The sequence below is a fragment of the Ranitomeya imitator genome, chromosome 1, assembly GCF_032444005.1.
Source record: "Ranitomeya imitator isolate aRanImi1 chromosome 1, aRanImi1.pri, whole genome shotgun sequence".
Lineage (NCBI taxonomy): Eukaryota > Metazoa > Chordata > Amphibia > Anura > Dendrobatidae > Ranitomeya > Ranitomeya imitator.
Genome location: NC_091282.1, coordinates 1,080,863,146 through 1,080,882,055, shown reverse-complemented (window position 1 = coordinate 1,080,882,055; position 18,910 = coordinate 1,080,863,146). Strand labels below are relative to the sequence as shown.

The following is an 18,910-nucleotide window of genomic DNA, read 5'->3' as shown; positions in this document are numbered from 1 at the left end:
ACATTTTTGTTATGTTAGGCCTTCGATGCCTGTCTGTGGTCACTCCTTCCACTAGGCCTCCACTGACCACACCACTGCTGCCCGTGTACCCCTGTAACCAATTTAAAATTGCCTACAGCCATGTGTTATTATTTTAGGCCTTCGATGCCTGTCTGCGGTCACTCCTTCCACTAGGCCTCCACTGACCACACCACTGCTGCCCATGTACCCCTGGAACCAATTTAAAATTGCCTACAGCCATGTGTTATTATTTTAGGCCTTCGATGCCTGTCTGCGGTCACTCCTTCCACTAGGCCTCCACTGACCACACCACTGCTGCCCGTGTACCCCTGGAACCAATTTAAAATTGCCTACAGCCATGTGTTATTATTTTAGGCCTTCGATGCCTGTCTGCGGTCACTCCTTCCACTAGGCCTCCACTGACCACACCACTGCTGCCCGTGTACCCCTGGAACCAATTTAAAATTGCCTACAGCCATGTGTTATTATTTTAGGCCTTCGATGCCTGTCTGCGGTCACTCCTTCCACTAGGCCTCCACTGACCACACCACTGCTGCCCGTGTACCCCTGTAACCAATTTAAAATTGCCTACAGCCATGTGTTATTATTTTAGGCCTTCGATGCCTGTCTGCGGTCACTCCTTCCACTAGGCCTCCACTGACCACACCACTGCTGCCCGTGTACCCCTGTAACCAATTTAAAATTGCCTACAGCCATGTGTTATTATTTTAGGCCTTCGATGCCTGTCTGCGGTCACTCCTTCCACTAGGCCTCCACTGACCACACCACTGCTGCCCGTGTACCCCTGGAACCAATTTAAAATTGCCTACAGCCATGTGTTATTATTTTAGGCCTTCGATGCCTGTCTGCGGTCACTCCTTCCACTAGGCCTCCACTGACCACACCACTGCTGCCCGTGTACCCCTGGAACCAATTTAAAATTGCCTACAGCCATGTGTTATTATTTTAGGCCTTCGATGCCTGTCTGCGGTCACTCCTTCCACTAGGCCTCCACTGACCACACCACTGCTGCCCGTGTACCCCTGGAACCAATTTAAAATTGCCTACAGCCATGTGTTATTATTTTAGGCCTTCGATGCCTGTCTGCGGTCACTCCTTCCACTAGTCCTCCACTGACCACACCACTGCTGCCCGTGTACCCCTGGAACCAACATCAGAAAATATAAAAATAAGTATTTTGCTTATAAAAAAGAAAATACTGGAGAGATATCAAATGCAGACATTTTAACATTAAAAACAAACACATACAACAAAAATCTGGTACAGTACTAAAAATGGCCACCAGCTACAATAACTTTCTCCTGCAAGTAGTTAACTGAAAGGTTTTTTCAATTTTAAACACAGATATGGCATCCACCGAGTGTTGTCCTGTCGCGTCTTCTTTATATTATTGCCAAGAAGATGCAAAACAATGAAAATAATAAAATCATAATTTACCAAAAAAATAGAGTAAGTCAAAACCACATTGCAAATAAACATTCATTACAAATAAAGAAGCAGAGCGTGTCCGAGGGTGAGTATATACCTAATAAGAATATAATCACCCTCGGACGCGCCCTGCTTCTTTCCGACAGCCTTCCTTCCTAAGAATCAGCCCTTCCGTGGTGTAGAGAGAGGGTTTGTTACACTCCAAGGTGTTCCCCAGGTTGCCTTTCCTGAGCTTCGATCTTCCGGCTCTCGTTTAGTAGTTGTTGGAAACTACGCTGCATTAGGCCTACAAATTGGGTATGGGGTGTAGAGAGATGGTGTGTTCCACTGTAGAGAGATGGTGTGTTCCACTCCAAGGTGTTCCCCAGGTTTCCTCGCCAATGCTTCGATCATCATGCTCTCGTTTAGTAGTTGTTGGAAACTACGCTGCATTAGGCCTACAAATTGGGTATGGGGTGTAGAGAGATGGTGTGTTCTACTCCAAGGTGTTCCCCAGGTTTCCTCGCCAATGCTTCGATCATCATGCTCTCGTTTAGTAGTTGTTGGAAACTACGCTGCATTGGGCCTACAAATTGGGTATGGGGTGTAGAGAGATGGTGTGTTCCACTTCAAGGTGTTCCCCAGGTTGCCTTTCCTGAGCTTCGATCTTCCAGCTCTCGTTTAGTAGTTGTTGGAAACTACGCTGCATTAGGCCTACAAATTGGGTATGGGGTGTAGAGAGATGGTGTGTTCCACTCCAAGGTGTTCTCCAGGTTGCCTTTCCTGAGCTTCGATCTTTCGGCTCTCGTTTAGTAGTTGTTGGAAACTATGCTGCATTAGGCCTACAAATTGGGTATGGGGTGTAGAGAGATGGTGTGTTCCACTGTAGAGAGATGGTGTGTTCCACTCCAAGGTGTTCCCCAGGTTTCCTCGCCAATGCTTCGATCATCATGCTCTCGTTTAGTAGTTGTTGGAAACTACGCTGCATTAGGCCTACAAATTGGGTATGGGGTGTAGAGAGATGGTGTGTTCCACTCCAAGGTGTTCCCCAGGTTTCCTCGCCAATGCTTCGATCATCATGCTCTCGTTTAGTAGTTGTTGGAAACTACGCTGCATTGGGCCTACAAATTGGGTATGGGGTGTAGAGAGATGGTGTGTTCCACTCCAAGGTGTTCTCCAGGTTGCCTTTCCTGAGCTTCGATCTTCCAGCTCTCGTTTAGTAGTTGTTGGAAACTACGCTGCATTAGGCCTACAAATTGGGTATGGGGTGTAGAGAGATGGTGTGTTCCACTCCAAGGTGTTCTCCAGGTTGCCTTTCCTGAGCTTCGATCTTTCAGCTCTCGTTTAGTAGTTGTTGGAAACTATGCTGCATTAGGCCTACAAATTGGGTATGGGGTGTAGAGAGATGGTGTGTTCCACTGTAGAGAGATGGTGTGTTCCACTCCAAGGTGTTCCCCAGGTTTCCTCGCCAATGCTTCGATCATCATGCTCTCGTTTAGTAGTTGTTGGAAACTACGCTGCATTAGGCCTACAAATTGGGTATGGGGTGTAGAGAGATGGTGTGTTCCACTCCAAGGTGTTCCCCAGGTTTCCTCGCCAATGCTTCGATCATCATGCTCTCGTTTAGTAGTTGTTGGAAACTACGCTGCATTGGGCCTACAAATTGGGTATGGGGTGTAGAGAGATGGTGTGTTCCACTCCAAGGTGTTCCCCAGGTTTCCTCGCCAATGCTTCGATCATCATGCTCTCGTTTAGTAGTTGTTGGAAACTACGCTGCATTAGACCTACAAATTGGGTATGGGGTGTAGAGAGATGGTGTGTTCCACTCCAAGGTGTTCTCCAGGTTGCCTTTCCTGAACTTCTATCTTCAGGCTCTCATTAAATTGTGGTTAAACGGAACAACTGCATTTGGCGTACTAATTGGTTTGGGGCCTACTATCGGTGTCTGCCGCTCCTTGCTGTTCTCCTGGTTTCCTGTCCTGAAATTCCGTTTTCAGGCGCTCGTTAAGTAGTTGTTAATGTTAGACTGCATTTGGCCTACTAGTTGGGTTGGGGCCTACTATCGGTGTCTGCCACTCCTTGCTGTTCTCCACTGAACAAAGCTGTGCCGCCTGTTTACTACTGTTGCCAATTTTCAACTGCATTTCGACTACTTACTGATTTGGGCCTACTCTCTGTGTCAGCCTCTCATTCCAGTTGTCCTCCACTGCAATGCCCCCTGATTAGTCCTGTGTTACCAATTTTGAACTGCATTTAGCCCACTTTATTCTTTGGGCCTATATCTGTGTTTCCTCCTCATCCTGCCCATTGCCCAGCCAGTGATAGATGAGTCTGCTGGTACATTGACCCATAACGCAACATTTCCCGTGCACGCTACACTGCAAGATTGTGACCCTGCTGAAAGTCAGGTCCCCCTTCCCGCATACCATACCACCTTACACGGGGACAAACAGGAAGGTGCAGATGAAAGTGCAGGTTCCTTCATCAGGTGGGGGGAGGAATACTAGTTGGTGACGTCACTGGCACAGGGCCTCTCATAGTACGCAAAAGTGTTGCTGCCGGTGGGAGGCGCCCCCGCCGTGCAAACACACCGCTGTACTTTGAGGGGCCCTGTGCCAGTGCCAATGCCAACGAGTGGGCCCCCCCTGCTTGCTCAGGTTCACAGCACTTGCACAGTTGAAATACTTACCTCTCCCTGCTCCACTGCCGTGACGTGGTCCAGATTTCCTGGGCCCACTAATTACTTGAACCAGCCCTACCCACCACAACTTTAGCCAAATGAACCCCAATTTCAAATGCCTTCCAATTATTATAAGGTAAATTACGCTTGACAAGCTTCATTAAGAAGAATGGATGGTTTTGACATTAAAATGGGCACTCTAGGTGTTTTCCTGGCCCCCACTCACTGCCGACTATGCTGCCCCATTGACTTGCATTGGGTTTCGTGTTTCGGTCGATCCCGACTTTACGTCATAATCGGCCGATTTCACTCGACCCGACTTTCGAGATAGTCGGGTTTCGCGAAACCCGGCTCGACTCTAAAAAGGTCAAGGTCGCTCAACTCTAGTCAGCAGGCTGTATTGGCTATGAAGTGTTTGGGCGACAACAGACACACCGCGGAAGTTCTGTCCGAGTTCTTGCAGAAAGAAACGCAGTCGTGGCTGGGCACTGTAGATCTTGAGGCAGGCAAGGTAGTGAGTGATAACGGAAGGAATTTCATGGCTGCCATCTCCCTTTCCCAACTGAAACACATTCCTTGCCTGGCTCACACCTTAAACCTGGTGGTGCAGTGCTTCCTGAAAAGTTATCCGGGGTTATCCGACCTGCTCCTCAAAGTGCGTGGACTTTGCTCACATATCCGCCATTCGCCCGTACACTCCAGCCGTATGCAGACCTATCAGCGTTCTTTGAACCTTCCCCAGCATCGCCTAATCATAGACGTTGCAACAAGGTGGAACTCAACACTGCAATGCTTCAGAGACTGTGCGAACAGAGGCGGGCTGTTATGTTTTTGTGGGAGGATACACATACACGGGCAGGCAGTAGGATGGCAGACATGGAGTTGTCAGGTTTGCAGTGGTCGAAGATTCAAGACATTTGTCAAGTCCTTCAGTGTTTTGAGGAATGCACACGGCTCGTTAGTGCAGACAACGCCATAATAAGCATGAGCATCCCCCTAATGCGTCTGCTGATGCAAAGTTTGACACACATAAAGGATCAGGCGTCTGCAGCTGAGGAAGAGGAAAGCCTTGATGACAGTCAGCCATTGTCTGGCCAGGGCAGTGTACAGGACGAGTTAGCGGGCGAAGAGGAGGAGGAGGACGAGGAGGATGATGGGGATGATTATATTTGTAATGAGGAAGCTTTTCCGGGGCCACTGGAAATTGGTGGCGCGGCAAGGCCGGGTTCTGGTTTTTGGAGGGACACAAGTGACGTGGATTTGCCTGAAACTGCCCCTCAACCAAGCACAACCGGAGATTTGAGAACTGGAACTTTGGCCCACATGGCGGATTATGCCTTACGTATCCTCAAAAGGGACACACGCATAACTAAAATGATGAACGATGACGATTACTGGTTGGCCTGCCTCCTTGATCCTCGCTATAAAGGCAAATTGCAATATATAATGCCACATGAGAACTTGGAACTAATATTAGCAACCAAACAATCAACTCTTGTTGACCGTTTGCTTCTGGCATTCCCTGCACACAGCGCCCGTGATCGTTCTCACACGAGCTGCAGGGGCCAGCAGACCAGAGGAGTTAGAGGGGCAGAAATCAGAAGTGGCGTTGGCCAGAGGGGTTTTCTGACCAGGTTGTGGAGTGATTTTGCTATGACCGCAGACAGGACAGGTACTGCAGCATCAATTCAAAGTGACAGGAGACAACATTTGTCCAGTATGGTTACAAACTATTTTTCATCCCTTATCGATGTTCTCCCTCAACCTTCATTCCCATTTGATTACTGGGCATCAAAATTAGACACCTGGCCAGAATTGGCAGAATATGCATTGCAGGAGCTTGCTTGCCCGGCAGCTAGTGTCCTATCAGAAAGAGTATTCAGTGCTGCAGGTTCAATACTAACAGAAAAAAGGACTCGTCTGGCTACCCAAAATGTAGATGATCTAACCTTCATTAAAATGAACCACAACTGGATTTCGAAATCTTTTGCCCCACCTTGCCCGGCTGACACCTAGCTTTCCTATGTAAAGGTCTTGCCTGTGGACTATTCTGAACGACTTTTCCAATCTCGTAATTTGCAGCACCTGATTGTCCAGCATCCGACATGTTAACACTTACCTAAATGGCCAAAGTCCCCACACGGGGCCGTGGTATCGCCACTTGGCGCCTGCACCCGTGAGAGTACTGTTTGTCTGAAGAGGTGGGTGTGCCCGCTTTTGGTCGACGGCACTGCCACTAGGTCCCTCATAGTACAATAAAGTGTCTGGCGGTGGTGGTGCGCACCCAACGTCAGACACACCATTGTAATATGAGGGGCCCTGGGCCTGTACCGCCGGCCACAAGACAGTCCCCCCCCCAGGTCAAACAGTGCTCTACGACTTGCAAAATTTTCTCTCACAGCTCCACCAATGTTTAGTCTATGCGCTGACATCCTTCAATGCCTGGCACTGTCAACACCATTGTATTGACATTTTTCTTATGTTAGGCCTTCGAAGCCTGTCTGCGGTCCCTCCTTCCACTAGGCCTCCACTGACCTGTCTACTGCTGCCCGTGTTCCCCTGGAACCAATTTTAAATTGCCTACAGCCAGCCCAATTTATTATGTTAGGGCTTCGAAGCCTGTCTGCGGTCCCTCCTTCCACTAGGCCTCCACTGACCTGTCTACTGCTGCCCGTGTTTCCCTGGAACCAATTTTAAATTGCCTACAGCCAGCCCAATTTATTATGTTAGGGCTTCGAAGCCTGTCTGCGGTCCCTCCTTCCACTAGGCCTCCACTGACCTTTCTACTGCTGCCCGTGTTCCCCTGGAACCAATTTTAAATTGCCTACAGCCAGCCCAATTTATTATGTTAGGGCTTCGAAGCCTGTCTGCGGTCCCTCCTTCCACTAGGCCTCCACTGACCTGTCTACTGCCGCCCGTGTTCCCCTGGAACCAATTTTAAATTGCCTACAGCCCAATTTTTGTTATGTTAGGCCTTCGAAGCCTGTCTGCGGCCCGTTCTTTCCACTACTACTACACTGACCTGGCTACTGCCGCCCGTGTTCCCCTGGAACCAATTTTAAATTGCCTACAGCCCAATTTTTGTTATGTTAGGCCTTCGAAGCCTGTCTGCGGCCCGTTCTTTCCACTACTACTACACTGACCTGGCTACTGCCGCCCGTGTTCCCCTGGAACCAATTTCAAATTGCCTACAGCCCAATTTTTGTTATGATAGGCCTTCGAAGCCTGTCTGCGACCCGTTCTTTCCACTACTACTACACTGACCTGGCTACTGCCGCCCGTGTTCCCCTGGAACCAATTTTAAATTGCCTACAGCCCAATTTTTGTTATGATAGGCCTTCGAAGCCTGTCTGCGGCCCGTTCTTTCCACTACTACTACACTGACCTGGCTACTGCCGCCCGTGTTCCCCTGGAACCAATTTTAAATTGCCTACAGCCCAATTTTTGTTATGATAGGCCTTCGAAGCCTGTCTGCGGCCCGTTCTTTCCACTACTACTACACTGACCTGGCTACTGCCGCCCGTGTTCCCCTGGAAACAATTTTAAATTGCCTACAGCCAGCCCAATTTATTATGTTAGGGATTCGAAGCCTGTCTGCGGTCCCTCCTTCCACTAGGCCTCCACTGACCTGTCTACTGCTGCCCGTGTACCCCTTGAACCAACATCAGAAAATATAAAAATAAGTATTTTGCTTATAAAAAAGAAAATACTGGAGAGATATCAAATGCAGACATTTTAACATTAAAAACAAACACATACAACAAAAATCTGGTACAGTACTAAAAATGGCCACCAGCTACAATAACTTTCTCCTGCAAGTAGTTAACTGAAAGTTTTTTTCAATTTAAAACACAGATATGGCATCCACCGAGTGTTGTCCTGTCGCGTCTTCTTTATATTATTGCCAAGAAGATGCAAAACAATGAAAATAATAAAATCATTATTTACCAAAAAAATAGAGTAAGTCAAAACCACATTGCAAATAAACATTCATTACAAATAAAGAAGCAGGGCGCGTCCGAGGGTGAGTATATACCTAATAAGAATATAATCACCCTCGGACGCGCCCTGCTTCTTTCCGACAGCCTTCCTTCCTAAGAATCAGCCCTTCCGTGGTGTAGAGAGAGGGTTTGTTACACTCCAAGGTGTTCCCCAGGTTGCCTTTCCTGAGCTTCGATCTTCATGCTCTCGTTTAGTAGTTGTCGGAAAGTAGGCTGCATTAGGCCTACAAATTGAGTATGGGGTGGAGAGAGATGGTGTGTTACACTCCAAGGTGTTCCCCAGGTTTCCTTGCCATTGCTTCGGTCTTCCGACTCTCGTTTAGTAGTTGTAGAAAACTACACTGCATTAGGCCTACAAAATGGGTATCGGGTGGAGAGAGATGGTGTGTTACACTCCAAGGTGTTCCCCAGGTTGCCTTTCCTGAGCTTCAATCTTCCGGCTCTCGTTTAGTAGTTGTTGGAAACTACACTGCATTAGGCCTACAAATTGGGTATGGGGTGTAGAGAGATGGTGTGTTCCACTCCAAGGTGTTCTCCAGGTTGCCTTTCCTGAGCTTCGATCTTCCGGCTCTCGTTTAGTAGTTGTTGGAAACTACGCTGCATTAGGCCTACAAATTGGGTATGGGGTGTAGAGAGATGGTGTGTTCCACTCCAAGGTGTTCCCCAGGTTTCCTCGCCAATGCTTCGATCTTCATGCTCTCGTTTAGTAGTTGTTGGAAACTACGCTGCATTAGGCCTACATATTGGGTATGGGGTGTAGCGAGATGGTGTGTTCCACTCCAAGGTGTTCTCCAGGTTGCCTTTCCTGAGCTTCGATCTTCCGGCTCTCGTTTAGTAGTTCTTGGAAACTACACTGCATTAGGCCTACAAATTGGGTATGGGGTGTAGAGAGATGGTGTGTTCCACTCCAAGGTGTTCTCCAGGTTGCCTTTCCTGAGCTTCGATCTTCCGGCTCTCGTTTAGTAGTTGTTGGAAACTACGCTGCATTAGGCCTACAAATTGGGTATGGGGTGTAGAGAGATGGTGTGTTCCACTCCAAGGTGTTCTCCAGGTTGCCTTTCCTGAGCTTCGATCTTCCGGCTCTCGTTTAGTAGTTCTTGGAAACTACACTGCATTAGGCCTACAAATTGGGTATGGGGTGTAGAGAGATGGTGTGTTCCACTCCAAGGTGTTCTCCAGGTTGCCTTTCCTGAGCTTCGATCTTCCGGCTCTCGTTTAGTAGTTGTTGGAAACTACACTGCATTAGGCCTACAAATTGGGTATGGGGTGTAGAGAGATGGTGTGTTCCACTCCAAGGTGTTCCCCAGGTTTCCTCGCCAATGCTTCGATCTTCATGCTCTCGTTTAGTAGTTGTTGGAAACTACGCTGCATTAGGCCTACAAATTGGGTATGGGGTGTAGAGAGATGGTGTGTTCCACTCCAAGGTGTTCTCCAGGTTGCCTTTCCTGAGCTTCGATCTTCCGGCTCTCGTTTAGTAGTTGTTGGAAACTACGCTGCATTAGGCCTACAAATTGGGTATGGGGTGTAGAGAGATGGTGTGTTCCACTCCAAGGTGTTCCCCAGGTTGCCTTTTCTGAGCTTCAATCTTCCGGCTCTCGTTTAGTAGTTGTTGGAAACTACACTGCATTAGGCCTACAAATTGGGTATGGGGTGTAGAGAGATGGTGTGTTCCACTCCAAGGTGTTCTCCAGGTTGCATTTCCTGAGCTTCGATCTTCCGGCTCTCGTTTAGTAGTTGTTGGAAACTACGCTGCATTAGGCCTACAAATTGGGTATGGGGTGTAGAGAGATGTTGTGTTCCACTCCAAGGTGTTCCCCAGGTTTCCTCGCCAATGCTTCGATCTTCATGCTCTCGTTTAGTAGTTGTTGGAAACTATGCTGCATTAGGCCTACAAATTGGGTATGGGGTGTAGCGAGATTGTGTGTTCCACTCCAAGGTGTTCTCCAGGTTGCCTTTCCTGAGCTTCGATCTTCCGGCTCTCGTTTAGTAGTTCTTGGAAACTACACTGCATTAGGCCTACAAATTGGGTATGGGGTGTAGAGAGATGGTGTGTTCCACTCCAAGGTGTTCTCCAGGTTGCCTTTCCTGAGCTTCGATCTTCCGGCTCTCGTTTAGTAGTTGTTGGAAACTACGCTGCATTAGGCCTACAAATTGGGTATGGGGTGTAGAGAGATGGTGTGTTCCACTCCAAGGTGTTCTCCAGGTTGCCTTTCCTGAGCTTCGATCTTCCGGCTCTCGTTTAGTAGTTCTTGGAAACTACACTGCATTAGGCCTACAAATTGGGCATGGGGTGTAGAGAGATGGTGTGTTCCACTCCAAGGTGTTCTCCAGGTTGCCTTTCCTGAGCTTCGATCTTCCGGCTCTCGTTTAGTAGTTGTTGGACACTACGCTGCATTAGGCCTACAACTTGGGTATGGGGTGTAGAGAGATGGTGTGTTCCACTCCAAGGTGTTCCCCAGGTTTCCTCGCCAATGCTTCGATCTTCATGCTCTCGTTTAGTAGTTGTTGGAAACTACGCTGCATTAGGCCTACAAATTGGGTATGGGGTGTAGAGAGATGGTGTGTTCCACTCCAAGGTGTTCTCCAGGTTGCCTTTCCTGAGCTTCGATCTTCCGGCTCTCGTTTAGTAGTTCTTGGAAACTACACTGCATTAGGTCTACAAATTGGGTATGGGGTGTAGTGAGATGGTGTGTTCCACTCCAAGGTGTTCTCCAGGTTGCCTTTCCTGAGCTTCGATCTTCCGTCTCTCGTTTAGTAGTTCTTGGAAACTACACTGCATTAGGCCTACAAATTGGGTATTGGGTGTAAAGAGATGGTGTGTTCCACTCCAAGGTGTTCTCCAGGTTGCCTTTCCTGAGCTTCGATCTTCCGGCTCTCGTTTAGTAGTTGTTGGAAACTACAGTGCATTAGGCCTACAAATTGGGTATGGGGTGTAGCGAGATGGTGTGTTCCACTCCAAGGTGTTCTCCAGGTTGCCTTTCCTGAGCTTCGATCTTCCGGCTCTCGTTTAGTAGATGTTGGAAACTACACTGCATTAGGCCTACAAATTGGGTATGGGGTGTAGAGAGATGGTGTGTTCCACTCCAAGGTGTTCTCCAGGTTGCCTTTCCTGAGCTTCGATCTTCCGGATCTCGTTTAGTAGTTCTTGGAAACTACACTGCATTAGGCCTACAAATTGGGTAAGGGGTGTAGAGAGATGGTGTTTTCCACTCCAAGGTGTTCTCCAGGTTGCCTTTCCTGAGCTTCGATCTTCCGGCTCTCGTTTAGTAGTTCTTGGAAACTACACTGCATTAGGCCTACAAATTGGGTATGGGGTGTAGAGAGATGGTGTGTTCCACTCAAAGGTGTTCTCCAGGTTGCCTTTCCTGAGCTTCGATCTTCCGGCTCTCGTTTAGTAGTTGTTGGAAACTACACTGCATTAGGCCTACAAATTGGGTATGGGGTGTAGAGAGATGGTGTGTTCCACTCCAAGGTGTTCTCCAGGTTGCCTTTCCTGAGCTTCGATCTTCCGGCTCTCGTTTAGTAGTTCTTGGAAACTACACTGCATTAGGCCTACAAATTGGGTATGGGGTGTAGAGAGATGGTGTGTTCCACTCCAAGGTGTTCCCCAGGTTTCCTCGCCAATGCTTCGATCTTCATGCTCTCGTTTAGTAGTTGTTGGAAACTACGCTGCATTAGGCCTACAAATTGGGTATGGGGTGTAGAGAGATGGTGTGTTCCACTCCAAGGTGTTCTCCAGGTTGCCTTTCCTGAGCTTCGATCTTCTGGCTCTCGTTTAGTAGTTGTTGGAAACTACACTGCATTAGGCCTACAAATTGGGTATGGGGTGTAGAGAGATGGTGTGTTCCACTCCAAGGTGTTCTCCAGGTTGCCTTTCCTGAGCTTTGATCTTCCGGCTCTCGTTTAGTAGTTCTTGGAAACTACACTGCATTAGGCCTACAAATTGGGTATGGGGTGTAGAGAGATGGTGTGTTCCACTCCAAGGTGTTCTCCAGGTTGCCTTTCCTGAGCTTCGATCTTCCGGCTCTCGTTTAGTAGTTGTTGGAAACTACACTGCATTAAGCCTACAAATTGGGTATGGGGTGTAGAGAGATGGTGTGTTCCACTCCAAGGTGTTCTCCAGGTTGCCTTTCCTGAGCTTCGATCTTCCAGCTCTCGTTTAGTAGTTCTTGGAAACTACACTGCATTAGGCCTACAAATTAGGTATGGGGTGTAGAGAGATGGTGTGTTCCACTCCAAGGTGTTCTCCAGGTTGCCTTTCCTGAGCTTCGATCTTCCGGCTCTCGTTTAGTAGTTGTTGGAAACTACACTGCATTAGGCCTACAAATTGGGTATGGGGTGTAGAGAGATGGTGTGTTCCACTCCAAGGTGTTCTCCAGGTTGCCTTTCCTGAGCTTCGATCTTCCGGCTCTCGTTTAGTAGTTCTTGGAAACTACACTGCATTAGGCCTACAAATTGGGTATGGGGTGTAGAGAGATGGTGTGTTCCACTCCAAGGTGTTCCCCAGGTTTCCTCGCCAATGCTTCGATCTTCATGCTCTCGTTTAGTAGTTGTTGGAAACTACGCTGCATTAGGCCTACAAATTGGGTATGGGGTGTAGAGAGATGGTGTGTTCCACTCCAAGGTGTTCTCCAGGTTGCCTTTCCTGAGCTTCGATCTTCCGGCTCTCGTTTAGTAGTTGTTGGAAACTACACTGCATTAGGCCTACAAATTGGGTATGGGGTGTAGAGAGATGGTGTGTTCCACTCCAAGGTGTTCTCCAGGTTGCCTTTCCTGAGCTTTGATCTTCCGGCTCTCGTTTAGTAGTTGTTGGAAACTACACTGCATTAAGCCTACAAATTGGGTATGGGGTGTAGAGAGATGGTGTGTTCCACTCCAAGGTGTTCTCCAGGTTGCCTTTCCTGAGCTTCGATCTTCCAGCTCTCGTTTAGTAGTTCTTGGAAACTACACTGCATTAGGCCTACAAATTGGGTATGGGGTGTAGAGAGATGGTGTGTTCCACTCCAAGGTGTTCTCCAGGTTGCCTTTCCTGAACTTCTAGCTTCAGGCTCTCATTAAATTGTGGTTAAACGGAACAACTGCATTTGGCGTACTAGTTGGTTTGGGGCCTACTATCGGTGTCTGCCACTCCTTGCTGTTCTCCTGGTTTCCTGTCCTGAAATTCCGTTTTCAGGCGCTCGTTAAGTAGTTGTTAATGTTAGACTGCATTTGGCCTACTAGTTGGGTTGGGGCCTACTATCGGTGTCTGCCACTCCTTGCTGTTCTCCTCCACTGAACAAAGCTGTGCCGCCTGTTTACTACGGTTGCCAATTTTGAACTGCATTTCGACTACTTACTGATTTGGGCCTACTCTCTGTGTCAGCCTCTCATTCCAGTTGTCCTCCACTGCAATGCCCCCTGGTTATTCCTGTGTTACCAATTTTGAACTTCATTTAGCCAACTTTATTCTTTGGGCCTATATCTGTGTTTCCTCCTCATCCTGCCCATTGCCCAGCCAGTGATAGATGAGTCTGCTGGTACATTGACCCATAACGCAACATTCCCCGTGCACACTACACAACAACATTGTGACCCTGCTGAAAGTCAGGTTGCTCTTCCCGCATACCATACCACCTTACACGGGGACAAAGAGGAAGGTGCAGATGAAAGTGCAGGTTCCTTCATCAGGTGGGGGGAGGAATACTAGTTGGCGACGTCACTGGCACAGGGCCTCTCATAGTACGCAAAAGTGTTGCTGCCGGTGGGAGGCGCCCCCGCCGTGCAAACACACCGCTGTACTTTGAGGGGCCCTGTGCCAGTGCCAATGCCAACGAGTGGGCCCCCCCTGCTTGCTCAGGTTCACAGCACTTGCAAAGTTGAAATACTTACCTCTCCCTGCTCCACTGCCGTGACGTGGTCCAGATTTCCTGGGCCCACTAATTACTTGAACCAGCCCTACCCACCACAACTTTAGCCAAATGACCCCCAATTTCAAATGCCTTCCAATTATTATAAGGTAAATTACGCTTGACAAGCTTCATTAAGAAGAATGGATGGTTTTGACATTTAAATGGGCACTCTAGGTGTTTTCCTGGCCCCCACTCACTGCCGACTATGCTGCCCCATTGACTTGCATTGGGTTTCGTGTTTCGGTCGATCCCGACTTTACGTCATAATCGGCCGATTTCACTCGACCCGACTTTTGAGATAGTCGGGTTTCGCGAAACCCGGCTCGACTCTAAAAAGGTCAAGGTCGCTCAACTCTAATAGGGGGTATAGCTCAGTGGTAGAGCATTTGACTGCAGATCAAGAGGTCCTTGGTTCAACTTCGAGTGCCCCCTGTAGACACTTTTTCAACAGATTAATCATGCTTTTTTACCTTTATGTTCATGAAAGTTTTAGAACCATATGAAGTTGAATTCATGTTTATGTACTTTCCTATGGGGATTCTGATTAAGAAATGTAGCGAAAAGATCATGTTGATGTGCCTTCTTAATATGAAAACAACTTAAGAAATGTAGGAAAATGGTTGAGAAATTTTGTCTGAAATGAAAGCTACAAAAGATACATGTGGCACATTGGTAGAATCTAAACCCAAGAAATGATTTGTAAAATAAAAATACCTTTGTGTTTCTTTGTACTTTTTGAATTAATGAACTCTGTTTAACAAAGTAAAATGCACATCAAAGTAATAAAAAGTCACCACAATGTAAAACTGTGTAAAAATCTTTCAAGTTTTATGCAAAAAAAAAAAAAAGTTTTTGTTTTCAAATATAGGGGGTATAGCTCAGTGGTAGAGCATTTGACTGCAGATCAAGAGGTCCTTGGTTCAACTCCGAGTGCCCCCTGTATGCACTTTTTCAACAGATTAAACATGCCATTTTACCTATATGTTCATGGAAGTTTTAGAACCATATCAAGTTGAATTCATGTTTATGTACTTTCTTAATTTTAATACTATTTAAGAAAAGTAGCAAAAAGATCATGTTGATGTGCCTTCTTAATAGGAAAACCACTTAAGAAATGTAGGAAAATGCTTGAGAAATTTTGTCTGAAAAGAAATCTACAAAAGATACATATGGCACATTGGTAGACTCTAAACCCAAGAAATGACTTGTAAAATAAAAAATACCTTTGTGTTTCTTTGTACTTTTTGAATTAATGAACTCTGTTTATCAAAGTAAAATGCACATCAAAGTAATAAAAAGTCACCACAATGTAAAACTGTAAAAATCTTTCAGGTTTTATGCAAAAAAAAAAAAAGTTTTTGTTTTCTAATATAGGGGGTGTAGCTCAGTGGTGGAGCATTTGACTGCAGATCAAGAGGTCCTTGGTTCGACTCCGAGTGCACCCTGTGGACACTTTTTCAACAGATTAATCATGCTTTTTTACCTTTATGTTCATGAAAGTTTTAGAACCATATGAAGTTGAATTCATGTTTATGTACTTTCCTAATGTGGATTCTGATTAAGAAATGTAGCAAAAAGATCATGTTGATGTTCCTTCTTAATATGAAAACAACTTAAGAAATGTAGGAAAATGCTTGAGAAATTTTGTCTGAAATGAAAGCTACAAAAGATACATGTGGCACATTGGTAGAATCTAAACCCAAGAAATGATTTGTAAAATAAAAATACCTTTGTGTTTCTTTGTACTTTTTGGATTAATGAACTCTGTTTAACAAAGTACAATGCACATCGCCCAAGAAGAGGTGCGAAACCGGCTAAATAAGATTAAAATAGATAAATCTCCGGGTCCGGATGGCATACACCCACGAGTACTAAGAGAACTAAGTAATGTAATAGATAAACCATTATTTCTTATTTTTAGTGACTCTATAGCGACAGGGTCTGTTCCGCAGGACTGGCGCATAGCAAATTTGGTGCCAATATTCAAAAAGGGCTCTAAAAGTGAACCTGGAAATTATAGGCCAGTAAGTCTAACCTCTATTGTTGGTAAAATATTTGAAGGGTTTCTGAGGGATGTTATTCTGGATTATCTCAATGAGAATAACTGTTTAACTCCATATCAGCATGGGTTTATGAGAAATCGCTCCTGTCAAACCAATCTAATCAGTTTTTATGAAGAGGTAAGCTATAGACTGGACCACGGTGAGTCATTGGACGTGGTATATCTCGATTTTTCCAAAGCGTTTGATACCGTGCCGCACAAGAGGTTGGTACACAAAATGAGAATGCTTGGTCTGGGGGAAAATGTGTGTAAATGGGTTAGTAACTGGCTTAGTGATAGAAAGCAGAGGGTGGTTATAAATGGTATAGTCTCTAACTGGGTCGCTGTGACCAGTGGGGTACCGCAGGGGTCAGTATTGGGACCTGTTCTCTTCAACATATTCATTAATGATCTGGTAGAAGGTTTACACAGTAAAATATTGATATTTGCAGATGATACAAAACTATGTAAAGCAGTTAATACAAGAGAAGATAGTATTCTGCTACAGATGGATCTGGATAAGTTGGAAACTTGGGCTGAAAGGTGGCAGATGAGGTTTAACAGTGATAAATGTAAGGTTATACACATGGGAAGAGGGAATCAATATCACCATTACACACTGAACGGGAAACCACTGGGTAAATCTGACAGGGAGAAGGACTTGGGGATCCTAGTTAATGATAAACTTACCTGGAGCAGCCAGTGCCAGGCAGCAGCTGCCAAGGCAAACAGGATCATGGGGTGCATTAAAAGAGGTCTGGATACACATGATGAGAGCATTATACTGCCTCTGTACAAATCCCTAGTTAGACCGCACATGGAGTACTGTGTCCAGTTTTGGGCACCGGTGCTCAGGAAGGATATAATGGAACTAGAGAGAGTACAAAGGAGGGCAACAAAATTAATAAAGGGGATGGGAGAACTACAATACCCAGATAGATTAGCGAAATTAGGATTATTTAGTCTAGAAAAAAGACGACTGAGGGGCGATCTAATAACCATGTATAAGTATATAAGGGGACAATACAAATATCTCGCTGAGGATCTGTTTATACCAAGGAAGGTGACGGGCACAAGGGGGCATTCTTTGCGTCTGGAGGAGAGAAGGTTTTTCCACCAACATAGAAGAGGATTCTTTACTGTTAGGGCAGTGAGAATCTGGAATTGCTTGCCTGAGGAGGTGGTGATGGCGAACTCAGTCGAGGGGTTCAAGAGAGGCCTGGATGTCTTCCTGGAGCAGAACAATATTGTATCATACAATTATTAGGTTCTGTAGAAGGACGTAGATCTGGGGATTTATTATGATGGAATATAGGCTGAACTGGATGGACAAATGTCTTTTTTCGGCCTTACTAACTATGTTACTATGTTACTATGTTACATCAAAGTAATAAAAAGTCACCACAATGCAAATCTGTAAAAATCTTTCAGCTTTTATGCAAAAAAAAAAATAAAAAAAATTTTGTTTTCAAATATAGGGGGTATAGCTCAGTGGTAGAGCATTTGACTGCAGATCAAGAGGTCCTTGGTTCAATTCCGAGTGCCCCCTGTATTCACTTTTTCAACAGATTAAACATGCTTTTTTACCTATATGTTCATGGAAGTTTTAGAACCATATGAAGTTGAATTCATGTTTATGTACTTTCTTAATGTGGATTCTGATTAAGAAATGTAGCAAAAAGATCATGTTGATGTGCCTTCTTAATAGGAAAACAACTTAAGAAATTTAGGGAAATGCTCGAGAAATTTTGTCTGAAATGAAAGCTACAAAAAATACATGTGGCACATTGGTAGAATCTATACCCAAGAAATGACTTGTAAAATAAAAATACCTTTGTGTTTCTTTGTACTTTTTGGATTAATGAACTCTGTTTAACAAAGTAAAATGCACATCAAAGTAATAAAAAGTCACCACAATGTAAAACTGTGTAAAAATCTTTCAGTTTTTGTGCAAAAAAAAAAAGTTTTTGTTTTATAATATAGTGGGTATAGCTCAGTGGTAGAGCATTTGATTGCAGTTCAAGAAGTCCTTGGTTCAACTCCGAGTGCCCCCTGTGGACACTTTTTCAACAGATTAAACATGCTTTTTTACCTATATGTTCGTGGAAGTTTTAGAACCATATGAAGTTGAATTCATGTTTATGTACTTTCTTAATTTGAATACTATTTAAGAAAAGTAGCAAAAAGATCATGTTGATGTTCCTTCTTAATATGAAAACAACTTAAGAAATGTAGGAAAATGCTTGAGAAATTTTGTCTGAAAAGAAATCTACAAAAAATACACAAGGCACATTGGTAGACTCTAAACCAAAGAAATGACTTGTAAAATAAAAATACCTTTGTGTTTCTTTGTACTTTTTGAATAAATAAACTCTGTTTAACAAAGTAAAATGCACATCAAAGTAATAAAAAGTCACCACAATGTAAAACTGTGTAAAAATCATTCAGGTTTTATGCAAAAAAAAGTTTTTGTTTTCAAATATAGGGGGTATAGCTCAGTGGTAGAGCATTTGACTGCAGATCAAGAGGTCCTTGGTTCAACTCCGAGTGTCCCCTGTATGCACTTTTTCAACAGAATAAAGATGCCTTTTTACCTATATGTTCATGGAAGTTTTAGAACCATATGAAGTTGAATTCATGTTTATGTACTTTCTTAATTTGAATACTATTTAAGAAAAGTAGCAAAAAGATCATGTTGATGTGCCTTCTTAATAACAACTTAAGAAATGTAGGAAAATGCTTGAGAAATTTTGTCTGAAAAGAAATGTACAAAAAATACACATGGCACATTGGTAGACTCTAAACCCAAGAAATGACTTGTAAAATAATAATACCTTTGTGTTTCTTTGTACTCTTTGAATTAATGAACTCT

The 18,910-nt window shown here is 45.1% G+C and overlaps 3 non-coding genes across 3 annotated transcripts; all 3 read left to right on the top strand.

Annotated features, from left to right (window-relative positions):
- The first annotated feature begins 14,864 nt into the window (after positions 1-14,864).
- On the top strand, positions 14,865-14,936 carry TRNAC-GCA (transfer RNA cysteine (anticodon GCA)). Its single transcript has one exon. It is a non-coding gene; the product is annotated as a tRNA-Cys (tRNA).
- Positions 14,937-17,515: 2,579 nt separating this feature from the next.
- On the top strand, positions 17,516-17,587 carry TRNAC-GCA (transfer RNA cysteine (anticodon GCA)). The gene has a single exon. It is a non-coding gene; the product is annotated as a tRNA-Cys (tRNA).
- Positions 17,588-18,522: 935 nt separating this feature from the next.
- Positions 18,523-18,594, top strand: TRNAC-GCA (transfer RNA cysteine (anticodon GCA)). The gene has a single exon. It is a non-coding gene; the product is annotated as a tRNA-Cys (tRNA).
- The last annotated feature ends 316 nt before the right edge of the window (positions 18,595-18,910 follow it).